Source organism: Vombatus ursinus, unplaced genomic scaffold, assembly GCF_900497805.2.
Source record: "Vombatus ursinus unplaced genomic scaffold, bare-nosed wombat genome assembly UNPS02007344.1, whole genome shotgun sequence".
In the NCBI taxonomy this organism is placed as follows: Eukaryota; Metazoa; Chordata; class Mammalia; order Diprotodontia; family Vombatidae; genus Vombatus; species Vombatus ursinus.
The window spans coordinates 7,152,675-7,168,706 of NW_020947122.1; the positions used below are offsets into that span (position 1 = coordinate 7,152,675).

Below are 16,032 nucleotides of genomic sequence, written 5' to 3' on the forward strand. Positions count from 1 at the left end.
TGACTGGGGATTCATGACAAAAGTTTTCCCACATGGAGTGTCTGTCTTATTACCTTGCCTCCTTTGGCAAAGGGAATGTAGCTTATGTACCACATAAGCTGTAACTCGTCTGTACACTCAGCCAACTCTGTGTGGGCTTGTTTCTGAACTGCCTTGTTTGAACAGTTTTTTCTCTGCAGAATTTTAACAAAACAGAATGCCTGGATGTCTGGAACCTTGTGAAAAATGAAAGGCAGCTGGAATTAGAAGATTCAGGCTGAAACTCTGTTTCTTCCACTTCCTGCCTATGTGGTCTAGGGTAAGTTATTTACTTACTCTGAGCCTCAATTTCCTCATCTGTAAAATGAAGGATTTGGACTAGATGATCTCTAGGCTTTATTCAAACTCTTAAGTGCTATGATTCAATAAATGGCTTGACTGGTCAAGAAAATTGGTAGGGGTATTGAATTCTTTCCCTTCCCAATTGTAGTGGAAAAAACATGTCCTAAGACTTTTGATCTGCTGTATATATGTTGTGTGTATGAATTTCAACCTCTGACTGTGGTTGGTTAGCTGAGTTGCTGAGTATAAACTGTGCTGATGAGATTGAGTCCAAGTATTTGATATTCACATGGGTGAATTAGCTTTATTCTCTTTCTAATGCCATTGACAGCCATGAGAGTCCCAGGTTGCTGTCTTATCCGAGAGTGATCTCAGATAGTATGATCGGATACTCTCAACTGTTCACTGAACCTGAAATATGGAATCCATCAAAAACTACTCCCAAGAGTGTAAATGTGCTTTGGTACTAGGGCCATGATAACTCTGACTAAATGCATATGACCTCTAGGTAAATACAGAATGGTGTTAGTGAGTTTTCCCATTATGTTTAGTGATGTTGTCATATTTTATTTCCTTTTAAATACCTTAGTGAATGTAGCCTCATGTAGAAATGCCAGTGCAATCATCCAGCACCCTCACACAGCTGCTCTCTTCTCACCACTATGGTCCTGCTGTTTGTTGTATTGTGCACTGTGCTAACATGCCATGTAAATAATGACTGACATTGCTGACATCATTCAGTGGTTAATGAAGTACCTTACATAGATGATCTCAGTGGATCCTCACAAAAAAACCCCTGTAAAGTAGGTAGCACTGGCATTTTTAGCCTCATTTGATAGATAAGGGAACTGATTCAGTGAGAAATAGGATTACTTGTTCAAGGGCACACAGCTAGTAAGAAGAAAAAACTGGTTTTGAACCAGGTTCTTTGGACTCCAAATCCTTTAGTCTTTCCATTATACTACAGATCTCTTTTGGTTACTAGAAGAGACCAGATGAAAGAACAGAGATGAAACCTATTGCTAGAAACTACCACCAGCATCAGCACCAGCACCAGCACCAGCACCAGCAACAACTTAAAATGTAAGCTTGACTAATAATGGGAAAATAGTGTCAATTTAGTATGCAAAGGCCAGAAATGAGGCACATTTATGTACAATGTAATTTTCATACAAAGTTGTATATTACTTAAAGATAAGCCAATGCTCAAGACTCAATTTAAGAAATGGGATGACTAGAAAGTCGCCATCATTAATAACAATGTTTTCATTTTAGAAAATTTATTTGCTTTATACATCTCTAATTGCTAATATAATTTAAAAAGTTACTTTCTTCCTCCCCACATATTTCATTGCCTCACCCCATACCTCTGTCCTCACTACCAAATATATATTTAGGCATGTCAACATGTTATGGATTTTTTCCTCCAGTGGTATGGGAATTCCTTACACTGATTTAGATCACCACCTTGTATAACTTAGCAAGTCAAGTTAACAAGTATTTATTAAGCACCTCTTAATGCCTGAGACTTGGAGAGATTGATTGATTTGCCAGGTTAGACAGCTAACAAATGTCAAGAGTAACATTTGACTCCAGGTCTGCCAAATTTCAAGTCCAACACTCAAATCACTACCCCAGTCAAATCCCCTTTTACTCAGTTATACTTCGGAAAATTAGAGTCAAAAGACATCAGAGATGTAAGGACCTTAGCAATTATATAGTCTGATCCCCTTATTTCATAGATAAGGAAACAGACCCAGAGAGATAAAAGTAACTCTTTTAGTGTCATGTGCCTTACTAGTGTTAGGACTAGAATTTAGTATCCCTAAAGCCTTAGGTATTATATTCTGGAATTCTAATGAAATAATTTAATAGTACTGGATACAATTTATATTTGACAATCTCAGATAAAGAGCTATGCTTTTAATATTCTTCTTAAGATAATTTTTTGCTTCTTGAAAAAATACATGGATTTCTCGATTCTACTTTTAACAACTCAGGATCTTAATAATAAGCCTCTAGATAATTTTAAACTGCAAATATGGCCACATTATTTACCTCTGAAAAAATGTGGGACAAATTAAAAAAAACTTTTAAAAATAAGATTTAGAAAGGAAAGTGTTAAGACTTGAAGGCTGTCACTTTGGAAATGCAAAGAGACTCTGGGTTTAATTTTAGTAGACTTTTCAAGAGAAGTAGAGGCTCTCCGGAAATATTTTGAAAGTATTTCAAAGAAAATGGATTTAGGGTTGGAGTGGACCTCAGAGGTCATCTATTCCAACTTCCTCATTTTAGAGATGAAGAAACTGAGGCCAAGGAAGGTTAAGTGATTTGCCAAAAGTCTCCCAGATAATAAGGTGAAGGACTGTGATTTGAACTAAACTTCAAGAAAAAATTCTTCCCGAACGTTTCACTTTGTCCACTGAAACAAATTACTTTATTGTTTTTTGGTATCAATCTTTATTCAGTTCAATTTGGCAAATATATATTAAATGCCTACTATGTTCTAGACAGGCATTGTGCTACATACTTGAGATGCAAAAATGAAAGTATCTACCCTCAGAGGACTTATATACTATTGCTTCCAAACAACACATATACAGACAAATAAATGCAAAATACATGCAAAGTAAATCCAAAACAATTTTAGGAGAAGGTGCATATTGGTGGCTATTAGAGTAGTTAGAGATGGCTTATGTTAAAAATGACTTAAGGTAGGCTTTATAGGCTAAGTAGGTTTTGGATAGGAAGAGGGAAAAGAGAAGTGCATTGGATATGGGAAAAAGAACAGAGAAAGGTCCTGAAAAACCAAGAATTCTCAAAGTGTATTGGCAGAAGAATATGTTAAAGATCACTAATGGATTTGAGAATTAGGAGGGTTAGTTAGGGAAGATGAACCTAAATATCTTTTAAATGGTAAAAAAAAAAAACAAATATGCTGGAATAGATGAGGGAATCAGATAAAAAAAAGCAGAATTTTGCTTAGATTCAGCCACAAAATCAATTCATTTCAATGGAGAGGACAGAATTATAGACGGAGAGCTGGAAGGGATCTTCGGGAATCATTTAAGTAGGACACTACTCTCTCCTGGTTCTTTTTCTACCTATTTGAGTGCTGCTTCTCTGTCTCCTTTGCTGGATCCTCTTCCAGACCACGTGTTTTAACTGCAGGTGTCCCTCAGGATTCTTTCCTGGGCCTTCTCCTTTTCCCTTTCTCCCCTACTTCTCTTGGTGATTTCATCAGCTCCTATGGATTTAATTACCATCTGTATGCTAATGATTCTTAAATCTACCCATTCTGTCTTTTTTTTCTTTTTTGGGGGGGCTAGGCAATGGGGATAAGTGACTTGCCCAGGGTCACACAGCTAGTAAGTGTTATGTGTCTGAGGTTGGATTTGAACACAGTTCCTCCTGAATCCAGGGCCGGTGCTCTATCCACTGCGCCACCTAGCTGCCCCTAAATCTACCTATTCTGCCCCAGTCTTTACGTTGGCTTCCAAACTTGCATCTCCAGCTGCCTTTCATACATCTAAGACTGGATGTCCAATAGATATTTTAAACCAAAGTCCAAAATAGAACTAGTTATCTTTCCCCTTAAACTCTTAAAACTATCTTCCTTATTACTTTAGAGGGTAACACCATCCTTCCAGTTCTCAGGCTGTCATCTCCTCAACTCCTCACTGCCTCTCATCTATTGCTAAGGCCTCTTGATTTTACTTTTGCAACATCTCTTGAATACATTTCCTTCTGTCTTCTGACACTGCCACCACTCTAGGACAGGCCCTCATCACTTCATGTCCAGGCTATTGTAATAGCCTACCGGTGGGTCTGCTTGCTTCATGTCTCTTCCCGCTCCAATCCATCTTCTAGCCACCAAAGTGATTTTCCTAAAGCACAGGTCATACCATGTCACCCCCCTACTCAATAAATTTTCTGTCACCTCTAAGATCACATACAAAATGTTCTGTTTGGCATTTAAAGTCCTTTATTACCCAGCCCCCTCCTTCTTTCCCAATCTTCCTACACATTACTGGTCTTTGATCCATTGACACAGGCCTGTTGGCTGATCCACTCCATCTCTCAGCCTCTGGTATTTTTTTTTGGCTCTCTCCATGGCTGGAAAGTTTTTCTTCCTCAGCTCTGCCTACCAACTTCCCTAATTTCCTTTAAGCTCCAGCTAAATTCCCTTCTTTAACCAGAAGCCTTCCCCTTCTTAATTCTAGTGCCTTCCTTTGGTCAATTATTTCTTATTTATCCTGCATATCCCTTCTTCTGTGTGTATTTGTTTGAATATTATCTCTTCTATTAGTCTATAAACTCCTTGAGATCAGAGACTGTCTTTTGCCTCTTTTTGTATACCCAATGCTAAATACAGTGCCTGGCACATAGTGGTTACTTAATTAATGTTTGTTGATTGATTGATTAATCAAACCTTACTTTATTCATAAGATAACCAAGGTCTAGAGAGTTTAAATGCTCTATGTTCAAGGTTACAAAGGTAGTTGGTGGCAGAGTTGGGATAAGAGCCTACATCCTCTGATTCCAAATCCAGTGCTCTTTTCATATATGTTGAATTTTCCACTAAAATCACACTTAATAGCTTTCTATTGGTGTGGATATGACTCTTACCCCTCAGGAAAGCCCAAGTTCTAATAGATCTCATATAGCTAGAAAGGTTTTGATAAGGGGCTCAGTGAGGGACCTTATGCCTGCTGTTCAAGGGGAGGCTCATTGCCAGAAGATTGGTCTCCAAGTGATTAATATTTGAAAATATAGCAACTAATGAATGTCACCTACCACGTTGGAGATAGCTTACACTGGTGAAAAGCAGATCAAACAACAAATTCTTCAAAATCTAAAAAGTACACTCAATAGACCTTTGCATGGTGCTAAATCTTTGTTCAGTATAATTTGATGACGTTTTCTTAAAAAAAATCCCTTTGTATATATCATAAATGCCAGGCACACAGCTACTCACTGTTGTAGTATTTAAAATAAAGTACCATGTATTTAGAACTGAGAAAAAGTTTCAAGATCATGAAGTCCAATCCCCTAATTTTACATATGAGGAAACTGAGGTCCACAGAAAAGAGATATGGATTGTACTGGATGGCTACTGAGATGCCTTCCAACTCTAAAATTCTGTGATTCTGTGAAGTGACTGGCTTAAGGCCACACAGTGTAGAGCTAGAGTTTGATCTAGGATCAGGGGTGGGGAACCTGTGGCCTTGAGGCCACATGTGGCCTTCTAGGTCCTTGGATGCAGCCTTTTGACCGAGTCCAAGTTTTACAGAACAAATCATTTTATTAAGGGGATTTGTTCTGTGAAGTTTGGATTCTGTCAAAGAGCTACATTTGAGGACCTAGATGGCTAGATATGGCCTTGAGGCTGCAGGTTCCCCACCCCTGACTAGTTCTTACCTGTTAAAATGTTAATATTTTGGATATTAAAATAGAAAGTAAATTAAAAGTTAGGTTATTTATGTAATAACTGCACAATTTCATATAATAATAATGCAAATTAATATTTATATAGCCCTTTGCATTTTCTAAAGTGCTTAGAGATGCCATCTTTTGGGATAAAACCTTTTTACTCTTTTTTGAATTCTTTTTAAATAAAGATACATGTGGATATTGTTTTTCATACTATTTATTTCATGAGATAAAGTACTTGGTCAGTTCCCCTTTACTGAACTTACCTGGAGAATGGGATTAAAAAAGGAGAGAAAAGAATTCAGTTTCTTTCCTATTATATCTGAATTATAGCATCCCATAGGAAAATTATAAAATTTACCATGTAAATTCTCAATAATTTTTTACTAGTGACAGAAATATGCTGATTAGTGAATGTGTCGATCTTTTAAATATTAATACTATCTTGTCATTGAAAACTGAAATGAGATTAAATGACTGTTGTGTCTGGGGTAACCCTACTCCAGACTTTAGAGCTGAGTTAGAAAAATGATAACTGGGAGATAAGTTCTCCTGTAACATCAAGTAAGTGTTCTCACCTTTCATAGAAATCTCTCCTCTAAAGCCCTTGCCTAAATAGGATAGTAGAACCTGAACTAATGGAATACGTTAGAATCACTATAATGGAACCAATTTTTTTTTTTTTTTTTTGCTGAGGACAGAAATAGATTTTCAATTCTGTAGAAATTGTTCCCTTATGATTTATAGGACAAACCAATTTTCACATTTTATAATCTATGTACCACTTTAGTAACAACTATCAATGTGTCATATTATGAAATTAATTTTTACATGGTATTTTCTTAAGAATCTCTAGAGTCATAATTAGCAATGTTCATATTCAGCAAAAGCCCAATAAAATGTGCCTGGATCACTTCAAATCAACTTTTCAAGACAATTTCAGTTGAAAGGTGGGGTGTGATTGTGGGGAGAGACTTCAAACACTAGACAGAAGTTCCCACTGGGGGAGAGAACCTAGGACAAAACTCTTAGGTTCTCTGAGTCTCATTTTCTTTCTCCTAATTCAGGGGTCTCTTCCTTTTGCTAAGATGCTCCTTTTCAATGTCTTGGTTTCATCTTTTTATTATTTTCTCTGTTCATCTATCAATGTTGTCTGTCTTGGATTTGAACTCTTAATGCATAGAAAATACTTAATACATGTTTTATGGTGATGAAGTATTTGAAGATAATCTAATCCAATCCAATATACATTTAAGTGTTTACTTGACTTGGGAGGTGGTTTCTTGGGAGAGTATCAGAGGAGAACGGATTAGAGTGTCTGCATGGAGACTGGAAGAATAATTTGGTAGCTTTTGATTTTCATTCTTTATTCTCACTAATTAGAATCTAAGCACTTTTTTCTTTCTTTTTCTTCTCCCCACCTTCACCTATATTCTGAAGTCCTAGTGCTGTTAGTACTTTATAAATTTCACTACCCAAGATGGATGTACTAATTGTTCCATCCTACTTACACTTTGAGAAGCCTTCCCTTCATCTTCACCCTCACATACACAAAGTACACTGTGGGCATTGATATTCTACTGTGGCCCATGCAGTAATTGTTAAGACCTTTTTGTAAGCTAGACACTATATCAACCTCCAGTCCAAGTCTCACAGATAATCTTTTGTTTAGCTATTGCCACTGCTAAAGCTGAAAGATTGTGTTGTTAAGGCCATGGAATAAAAGGCAGTGTTAAATAGTTAAAGGAGTATTGTGTTTGGAGTTAAAAGACCTGGGTTCAAGTCCAAGTTTTGCAACTTGCTACCTTTGAGACCTTTTGCTCTCTCTGGGCCATAGTGAAATATAATCTGTAAAATGGCAGGGGTTGGAGGTTCCTGTGGGGCTATAGCTAAAGTTGCTGGTCTCTTCCATTTTCTAGGCATGCCTTTTGTTGTTAGTGGACAGCTGTGGAAAGTACAAAAAAATTTGGAAGCCAGAGAGAAAGATGAAGAACTGCAGAAACAGAGAGAATTAAGAAGACAACATGAAGATAATGAAACAGTACTTGCAGTCTCAGGTTTGACCAAATGCCCTTTTATATCCATTTTCAGTGACATGGAGAGCAGTGAAAGTGAAAATAGTTCTGATGAAGAATTAAGTGGGCCTCCTTTGCCACCCCAAACCACCCAAATACAATCTGAAGATACAAATGAACTCATAGGTCCCCCACTCCTACATGGATGATGATGATGATGAAGTACAAGATGAAATTAACCCTGTAAAAAACTTGTCATTCTCATGAAATCACTCCGCAGCATGGCAGTAAAACAGTTTCTGCCTTACATCTGAACCCTTCAGGTACTAACAGGAGGATTTAATTATGATGTTAAATTTTGGGATTTTACAAGGATGAATGCTTCCCTTCAAACTTTCCAATCTTTCCAACCTGGTGATTTTCACCAAATTAAGTCACTACAGTACAGCAGCACGGAAGATGTGATTTTTGTGGTGTCCAGAAGCTCTCAGGCCAAAGTGCTTGACAGAGATGGCTTTCTAGTGATGGAATGTGTGAAAGGTATGTTGTGAATATGGCCAACACTAAGGGTGTCATGGCAATGCTTAATACTGGCTTCTGGCATCCCAAAATAAAGGAAGAATTTTTGACTTGTCCAAATGATGGGATTGTGTGAACCTGGGTTGTGGACAATAATAAAAAGCACAAAATTGTATTTAAACCAAGAACAGTTCAGGGAAAAAAGTAATTCTGACCACTTATAGTAAAGATAGGAAGCTCGTTGCAGCTGGCTACCAGGATGGAAGCATCCATATCTGGGACAGAAATATGAATGTTCATACCAAATTCCACTGCAGGCAAGCCCATGATTCTGGCACAGATACTTCCTGTGTGACATTTTCATATGATGACACTGCCCTTGCCTCTTGGGGAGGGGATGATACTTTAAAAATGTGAGACATTCAGCAGTTTAAGAAACCACATTTTTTTAGCTTCAGGTCTTCCTACCTTTTTCTTAACTGAGAGCTTGTTCAGTCCAGATGATAAATGTTTAATCAATGGAATATCTGTTAAGAAGGGAGGTGGAAGTGTCAGGCTTTTTTTTTTTTTTTTTTTTTGAGTGCCAGGCATTCCAGAATGTATGAAATTGATGTTACCTGTACAAGTGTGGTATGCTGCCTGTGACATCCCAAATTAAACCAGATCATAGTTGGAACTAGAAATGGATTGGTTAAAATGTATTATGATCCCAACAAGATCCAGAGAGGAGCAAAATTATGCATAAATAAAAAACTAGACAAGCTGACACTTTAAGCCAGGGCTACATCATAACTGCCTATGCACTGCCTATGTTCTGTGAACCATGCCAATGCAGTGCTAGGAAACAGCTGGAAAAAAAAAGATTAGATCCTCTGAAGTCTCACGAATCTGAACCCTCTGTGGCAGGTCACAGTAATAGAGTTAGAACCTATGGAGGAACCTTGTCATCATATATAGTGAAAAACATTGCATAGGATGAGACTGATGACAGCAATCTCTGGGAAGCCATTTTACAGCATGTGGAGGAAGCTGAGGATAATCCATATTGGGTTGCACCACCACATTCCAAGACTCAGCCTGAAAGTGTTTTAGCAGAAGTAGAATCTGATGATGAAGCAATGAAGAATGAACCAGAGTGGAAAAAAATGTAGAACTCAAAGAATCTATTTTGGGGGCAGAGAGGTGTAGAGTCATGGCTATTTTTTCTTAATTCTTTTCAAATAAATGAGTATATTAATTCCTAACACCAGTAATAAGTGTTTTAAAGTACTAAATATCTGCTCAAATTTTTGTTGCATTTATTAAACCAGTTTATTTTAATTAAAAAAGCAGATTCTTAATGAAAAAATGGAGGGGGTTGGACTAGATGATCTCTAAGGTCCCTTCCAACTTTCAATCTATGGCCCTCTTTTGCTTTAGCAGCAAATTCTGGCCAGAGGGAAGAAGTCACAGAGGATAAAGTTGACAGACTGGGAACCAAGTTGGAGAAGGCCAAAGATGTATTGTCCTTCTTCACACAGTAGCATAACTGATCCTCACTGTCTTTCCTTTATCTTCTTGTCATTAATTTTTAATGTTACCTGTGAGTTAAGGAGAGAACATACTTGAATTTTCCCCCTATTTTGTTGTGGATTTGCTTGATAATCTTGAGATTATAAAATATTCATTAACTAATTGCTCCTACTTATATGAAACATTGTTAATTGGTTAAAAAAAGAATAATAGATTAGCAGTATGGCTCATGCCCTTGGCCAAGGATATGGCCCTTGAATACTTTCTACAATGTGACTAGTACAGTTCTGAGCACACAAAAGGGACTTAGTAAATGCTTGTTGTCAAATTAAGGAATGAATTGGATGTTGACATATCTAATAGAAAATATCTGCATAACCTAGAAGAAGCAAAGGATTTGACTTAGCTAACGTAAGTACAAGAGACCAAGGAGGCAGGTCTCAAACCTTAGAACCCCTCTCCACCCTGGCTCCCCATCAACTCTATCTCCATCACACTGAGTCTCTAACTTCAAGGCCCACCTCCATTGTGTAGCTTCCCATGACTCCTCTTTCCCCGTACTGGGTCCTGCAGGCTCTGACACCCCACAACTCAAATATTCTTCAAAAGAGGTTTCCCCTCTCTTGGACTTCTAGGGCAGATTTTGAAACAGGATTTCTTTTTTTTTCTTCCCACAGTGAGGAGGAAAGGAACTTTACAGAATAAGTACATGGTAGGCCTTAGAAAGGAATTCCTAGATGTTTAGTCCCTGCTTGCCTTCTGCCTTTCTCTTTCCTTCTTGAGTATAGAAAAGAAACTAGAGTTTCTAAAACTTAACTCTCTTTGCCTAATCTCTCTCTTACCTCTCTTGAACAACTCCCTAAATACATGAAACCTTTCAGCAATGTTGAGACAACTAGAGAGTGAATAAGACAGAAAGCATATAAGCAGTAACATTTTAATTCAATATTTTATGAGTATGTTATTGGTTTCAGAAATTAAGACTTAACTTATTCAACTCCAGGACATTTGGTTGATTTGACTGTCATCTTTCACTCAGGGGCCCCTTCCCCAAAGACTCTGGATTCACAGAGGTCAGATCCTTGGGGTCTGGATAATTTTTTTTTCCTTTTTGACTCTTGTTCTAACCTCAGGGTTTAATGCTGGGAAAATCTGAATAAAGCTTCCATACAATTTTCATCAGTACAAATTTTTTCCCCAATTGTGAGTAACAAGGTCCCCAACTTCTTTATGAGCCCTTAATGTAAAATATGGATATCAAGTGTGGGCTTTTATTTCACGTATGACAGAAAATGATGAAGGTACAAAAGACATACAGGAGCCTATGAATAAAGATAAAAACCTAAACTACTCAGATAACCTATCAGAATCCCCCTCCACCTCAAGGTAAAGGACTATGGAAACCTTCAATTCATCTCATACCTGCATGGTCCAAGGAACTCAAAGGAATAGAAGGAGATGGAAGATCAAGATCTCTGCCCCTCCCCCAATACATGGCTCTAATCATCAAGCTTCAGAGCCCAGATTGACATTCTTCTTCCTTCTCCAAAAGAATGCTGCTGAGGAAACATTTTACCTGTAGAAGACTGGTACCTGTACTTTCTGATGTGTAATTCTGTAATTTGGGATTGAGATTGTCCATGAGGCCATGAGGCAACACCCTAGGCAAAGAGAGTTAAGTTTTAGAAACTCTAGTTTCTTTTCTATACTCAAGAAGGAAAGAGAAAGGCAGAAGGCAAGCAGGGACTAAACATCTAGGAATTCCTTTCTAAGGCCTACCATGTACTTATTCTGTAAAGTTCCTTTCCTCCTCACTGTGGGAAGAAAAAAAAAAGAAATCCTGTTTCAAAATCTGCCCTAGAAGTCCAAGGGAGGGGAAACCTCTTTTGAAGAATATTTGAGTTGTGGGGTGTCAGAGCCTGCAGGACCCAGTACGGGAAAGAGGAGTCATGGGAAGCTACACAATGGAGGTGGGCCTTGAAGTTAGAGACTCAGTGTGATGGAGATAGAGTTGATGGGGAGCCAGTCTCAGACTTGGTAATATCTGGGTTCAAGTCCAGCCTCTGATATCTGTTGGCTGTGTGACCCAAGCCCTTCCAGCATTGGTGGTTCTCATTTTTCATCCTTTACTGATGATGCATCTCCTGAATTGATTGAGACCTTCCTGTGACAGCTGGTCTTCCATATCTTGTTGCCCATGTCCCCTGAGGGAAGGCTGCTAGAGGCCATCAGGACTTCCACCTGTGCCATTATAAAGTGACTTTTACCTCCTGCTGCCATCCTGATCTCCCAACCCTGATGTGGAGAATCTCCAGTGCGAAGAGGAGCAATGTACCATCTGACCCCAGGCCCTCCAGCTCTCTTCCATTATTTCTTGAAAGAAGAGAAAGAAGAAAGTGAATGGAGAACAGGACTTCCATTTCTTATGTGCAGGTTCAACATACAACTCCTGTTATGCCACTTTTTATCTGTCTCCAGATTTCAGAGGGAAGATGAGTGGTGAAATGGGCCTCCCATTGGACCATTTGACTGTTTGCTTTCCTTCGCTTGTCTCCAGCTGAATCTCCAGCTTTCTCTGAGAAAAGTAGTGGTGCCTTCCACTACACAATGAACTTTCTCACACCTGGTTATATTCTACACATTCCAGTGAGTCGGAACTTTGTTTTTTGATGACCTGTCATCCAAATCCACATTCCCCATCCCCTACCACCAGATTTCTTATTCCAATCCCCTTCTTATTCCAATCCAATCCAATGACCAAATGCCACTCACCCCTTCCACTGTGCCCTTTGGAATGCTTGTTCCACAGACAACAAACCCCTTCATTTTAAATCTTTTCCTCTCTTACTTCTTCCATCTTCTATCTGGCTCCCCTCCTGATGACACAGACTCCCTGGCTACTCTTTCCATTACTGGCTGCATTTTCATTCATTCACCTTAGTTCACTGGTGGAGGCAAGGTAATTGAAATAATTCTCATTCACCATTGCCACTTATAGATTCTTTACCTCTCTCCAATCACTCAATAACCTCTCCTCCTTTGAGACTCATACAATTCATATCTACCACCCAATAAAAATCCTGGTCAATGTTGTCAGCAGACCTCCAGATTATTCTCCTTCCTTCCTAAATGAGTTTGGTACTTGGTTCACAATTTTTCTCTTCTCCCCAAATGCTGCTCTCATACTTGGGGATTTCAGCATATATATTAACTGTGCCTCAAATATCCTAGTCACTCAGTTCCTCAACCTACTCACTTTCTATGACCTATTTCTCCACCCTACCCCAGTCACACTCAAGGATGGTGATGCCTTTGGATCTTGTTGTTACTCATAGATGCACCACTTCTATGTTCAATAATTATTAAATTCCCTTTCCTGACCATAATCAATTGGCTTTCTACCTCTCCTTCTGTCTTCCCTTACCAAACCCTATTCTTTGTTCACACTGTGATCTCCAGTCCCTCTGACTCTCATTTCTCTCCCAGACCTTCTTTCTTGTAGTTTGCCACTCTCTCCTTCTCCCCATCTTGATCCCATGGCAAACAAGTTCAACTTCACCTTGTCCTCTTTTCTGGAGTACCTGGCTAAGTTAACATATTGATGATTATATCCCGCCAAACCTTAGCCTTGGATCACCCCCACAATCTTCTGCTTTTCATTCCTACACCTATGCCCTGAATGAAGGTGGAGAAAATCAAAGAACCATTCTGATTGGTTCCACTATACATTTATGACAACTTCAACTAAGCCCTCACTGCTGTTAGGAAATCCTACTATATCTCCTATATTAACTTACTATTCTACTTCCCACAGCAGTTCTTCCAAGCTCTTTTCATTTCCTACTACCCACTCAGCTGAGAATCTTGCTACATGCTTTTGAAAAAATGGAGGCCAATCACTGTAAACTCCCTCTTCTCCCCTATTCCTCATCTAATAGCACTCATGTGCCTTCTGTCACTATCTCCTTTACCCTTGCCTTGTCTTACGTGATGAAGTGAACCAGTACAAGTGATCCCATTCCATCCCATTTTCTCCAAAAGATTGCCTCCTCTGTCTTCTCCACTTTGCTTATTTTCAATCTCTCTGCTTATTGGATCATTCTCTGCTGCCTAGAAATATATCCGTATCTCTCCCATCATCAAAAAAACAAAAAACAAACAAAAAACAACAACTCTCACATGATCCTTCCATTTATGCTATCGTCTTATGTCTCTTCTGCATTTTGTGTCTAAACTCCTTAAAAAGGTCATCTGAAGTAGGTACCTCCATTTTCTCTCCTCTTATTCTCTTCCTAAACCCTTATGATCTGGTTTCCAACTTTATCATTCCACTGACACTGCTGTTTCCAAAATTACTAATTATCTCTTAATTGCCAAGTCCAAAGACCTTTTCTCAATCTACATTATTTTCAATGTTTCTGTAGTTTTTGACACTGTTGATCACCCCCTCCTTCTTAATACTGTCTTCTCTAGGTTTTTAGGACCCTGCTTTTTCTTGGCTCTCTTCCTATCTATGAGACCATTCTTTCTCAGTCTCTTTTACGATATTTTTTCCAGATCATGCCCTCTAGCCTTCAGTCAATCAATCATCAGGAGTCATGCCAACTCCTTGAAACCCAATCAAAGATTGTCTAAGGATATTCTTAACCAATTTCACCTTATGTAACAAAAAACAGTTTATTCAGTTGAAAAACAAACACAAGTTGACGGACAAAACAATGGGTGTTTTTGACATTATGTAGCTAGAGCAGAAAGACTAAGATCTGTTTCTTCTCAGTTGTCTTTGATTCTCCTTACTTCTATCTCTAGGAGCCATGGTACAAGTTACAGGGTGTAAGTCAAAGAACGAAAGTGGAAGATAGGAGTACAACTTTCTTTTAGAATAAACCTTTTCCTTCTATCACTGAAATATATAGATTCACAGACCTCAGACTTCATCTTGTCTAGCCCCTATCCAAAAAAGGAATCCTCATTACATAATAACTGACAAGCAGTCATTTAAACTAGTTCTTTTTCCCCACCTAGAGGCTTAGAATAGTCCTTATTTCCTAATTTAAGTGTAGCCAAGGAGGGAAGAGAGAGAGAGGGAGGGAAGGAGGGAGGGGGAGAGAGAGAGACAGAGAGAGAGAGAGAGAGAGAGAGAGAGAGAGAGAAAACTCATTTTGACTAGTTTTTGTCTTTTGAATGGACACTCATTTCTGGTCTAGCAGACAATCAAAAGTCTTTTTCTTCACTACCTAGTCAGGGATGAGAAGTAGTTATAGAATACCAATGCTCTGAAATGCAGAGGAAGGCCAATCCATTCTATGTCAAAGGGCAGGACTTGAACCCTGGTCTTCCTGACTTTGAGGACAACTGTCTATCCACTACACCTTGCCTGTCTATCAAATACACAGGATGACTTAATGGTTGGTTAATAAAAGAAGAGGCTTTCTTTGACTATTAGGAAACCCCATTATACTTCAGCCTTCTTTCTCCTTCCCTCCATTTTTTGTATATATTCATATGTGTACGTGTTGTCTCTTCCTTAGGAAAATGTATGCCTGTTGAGGTTTTGGACTATGCTACTTTTGGCTTTTTATCTTTAGTGCCCAGCAAATAGTAAGTATTTAATAAAATGCTCTTTGATTGGTTGAGTCACTGATTTCCTCTTAGGGTATCAGGAAGCAGAGATGGGGTACTCAAAAGGGCTGTTGTGTCAAACCCTTTTCCTTATTCTCTTCCTGCTTTTCCTCTCCTCTCAGTCAGAGTAAAGCTGGCTCCTCTCCAAGTTAAAAGTAGCTATGACTTCATTTGCATGTTTCCAGATTATGGTCCACCAGGGAAAAAAAAATTCCTTAAACTATATGGGGCTTTCTATGTGTTTGCATTCAGAACAAGTTAAAATGTGAGTAAATGTAATTTATGTTTAGACATTTCATTTATGGCATGTTTTGGATACATTTTTTGACTTATAAATAGTCGCCACAATTTGCAGAGCAGTAGAAAGAGATGGGGATGGAATGTAACAGATGGTAAATTAAGCTCTAAAATAGAGTAGATGAATGTTAATGTTAGGCATTGTTTTTATTAGGGCGTTTGAGTTTTCTCACCAAGTAAATCTCTGTCAGTGTTAAACTCAATGGCTGTGAGGGATGTTTTGAAAAATGCTCATTTGAAACTGTTTTAATTAAATTTGCTCTTCAATAAATTGGCAAGAGCCAAAGCCACCTATTTGTGTGAGTGTTATAGG

General features: G+C 38.5%; 1 pseudogene; it reads left to right on the forward strand.

Moving 5' to 3' along the window:
* Nucleotides 1-7,675: 7,675 nt before the first annotated feature.
* LOC114033740 lies at nt 7,676-9,439 on the forward strand (annotated as a pseudogene).
* The last annotated feature ends 6,593 nt before the right edge of the window (nt 9,440-16,032 follow it).